General features: G+C 35.3%; 1 non-coding gene across 1 annotated transcript; it reads right to left on the bottom strand.

The window, feature by feature from the left end:
- Positions 1 to 2007: 2007 nt before the first annotated feature.
- On the bottom strand, positions 2008 to 2114 carry LOC145018863 (small nucleolar RNA R71). The gene has a single exon (XR_013667224.1). It is a non-coding gene; the product is annotated as a small nucleolar RNA R71 (small nucleolar RNA).
- Positions 2115 to 2521: the final 407 nt, after the last annotated feature.

Below are 2521 nucleotides of genomic sequence, written 5' to 3' on the forward strand. Positions count from 1 at the left end.
CTAAAACATTTGTCTTCTGTTTAGGGTAGATGATTTTGTAAATATGGATTGATTTTATGGTTAGGATTAATTTAATTTGGTGATTTTGTTTTGTTAAGCTTGTTAAAGAACCTTATGTGTTAATTACAACTATTTTCAGTTAATTATCCATCATATTAAGTTGCATGAACATCTCTTAATTGCTAAATCGTATGATTTATGTGAAAACATAGTTATATGCTTAGGAATAGCGAATGCGAAACTAGAATTAATTAGAAAATAGGTAAATTAATGTGTGAGCTTGTGTGATAAACCATTAACAAGAGGTTAAGTGAATTATTAATCTAACTAACCATTACAAGTCTTACTTAACCCGAATTAATAAACTAGGAAATTCATTAATTTAGACAACTGACCATTTCTTGAATTAATCTATTTTCTAAGGATTAGTAATAACGAAAGTGAACCTAATCACCTTAATCAGTAGCCAATGAAAAGTTAATCCGATACATTTACCATAAAATCAACCATAGGATCAAATGATTCGAACCTAAACAAAAGTCATCTTTATTATTGAATTTAGTTGCATTTTAATTGTTTAGCTGTTAATTTTAGTTAATTTTTAGTTAAGTTTCTAGTCTTGCAAAACTAGAGAAAACCTTTTACATTTATTACTTGCTTAGTTAATTTTAATTATTAGTTTAATTTACGTTCCCTGAGTTCGATACCATGCTTGCTAATTTATACCACCAATTGACAGGTCCACTGCCTTTTTTTTTTTGTCAAATTCATAATTAAAAAAGTAGGATAAAACTAGTTAGTTTTACACACATCAAGTTTTTGGCGTCGTTGTCGGGGAACGGTTCAAAAATTAATTCGAATTTCTAGTATTATCGATCCTTTGTGTGGGATCTATCTTGCACAAAGTTACTGCTTTAGTAGTTTAGTTATTAGGTTTAGTTTGAGTTTATCTGTATTTAGAATTTTTTGTTTAATTTTTTTTTTCTATTTTCGCATTGAACTCGCTGAGTGCACTCGAAGGTACTTGGCGAGTCCATCGCTGAAATTCACTTTCATTTGTATTTTATTTTTATTCTTTTTACGCATGTTTCTTGTTTTGATTTCAATTTTTGCATGACCCGAGGATCCGACACACCCCTAGTTCCTCCTTACGAAGATCCGGAATCCGCTCTTAAGAAAAACAAAAACAAACGTGTTGAAAGTTCTAATCAGCCAAGGAAATCACCTTTCAAGGACCTTAAATCAGTTTTTGGAAATAAGAAAAACAATAAGGAAGGTGGTTCTAGCAGTCAAAAGAGCGAGGAAAGTAATTTTGAACATTATGAAGGATATCCAATCCCGGAAGTAAACGATTACGAATCCGAATCCGAAAAAAAAAAGCGACTTTGAAGACGAACCCGCTAACACCATGGAAAACATCAATGAAGTTCCCATGGGTGAATGGAAGAAAAGGATACATGACAATACCGACTTGTGACTCGTGCAACCCTTCATTCCTACGACAACCATTTTCGAACTCAAAGGCCACATACTTTTTCAACTTAAGGAAATCCCCTTCTATGGGAAAGATCACGAAGACGCATATAAATATTTGAACGAGGTCAACGATGTAGACGACTACTTCAATGTTCCAAATGTACCTCGCGAAAACGTTTTGCTTCGTATGCTTTCGGTTACATTCAAGGGAGCTACAAAAGATTGGCTGAAATCACTCCCTCCAGGATCCATCACTACATGGGCTAAAATGAAAGAATAATTTATTGACCAGTTTTGCCCTCCTTCGAAGATAGCCAAGTTGAAGAAAGTCATAGTCAACTTTGAATAACAAGTTGGAGAGTCACTTTATGAGGCTTGGGAGAGATACAAGGGCCTACTAAGGAACTTCCGGTCACATTCAAGGGAGCTACGAAAGATTGGCTGAAATCACTCCCTCTCGGATCCATCACTACATAGGCTAAAATGAAAGAAGAATTTATTGACCAGTTTTGCCCTCCTTCGAAGATAGCCAAGTTGAAGAAAGCCATAGCCAACTTTGAATAATAAACTGGAGAGTCACTTTATGAGGCTTGGGAGAGATACAAGGGCCTACTAAGGAATTTCCCACATCATGATCTAAACAATCAACAAGAAGTCTCCATTTTCTATGATGGATTTAATGTAACAACTTGGCTGCTACTTGATTTGCAAGGACCTCTCACAAAGAAGCCACCCCTGGTGATCAAAGAACTAATTGAAGAATTCTCTAAGCACTCTAAATAATATTATAACCCAAGGAATGACTTAACTCGAGGGGCGGTGAACTCTATTACTGATGACATGGCAAAAATGATGGCAAAATTGGAAAGCATGGACTGAAGAATGACTAAGATGGACCAATCCATCCATGCTATTAGAGTGGGATGCAAAATATGTAGAGGGACTCACCTTACTAAGACTGTGACCTTGACAAGAACGGGAACCGGAAAGTACAAGTATGCTATTGAAGTGGAGATAGGTATGATGATAATTGGCGAAAACCCAA

This window comes from Lactuca saligna, chromosome 9 (assembly GCF_052625555.1).
Source record: "Lactuca saligna cultivar CGN05327 chromosome 9, ASM5262555v1, whole genome shotgun sequence".
In the NCBI taxonomy this organism is placed as follows: domain Eukaryota; kingdom Viridiplantae; phylum Streptophyta; class Magnoliopsida; order Asterales; family Asteraceae; genus Lactuca; species Lactuca saligna.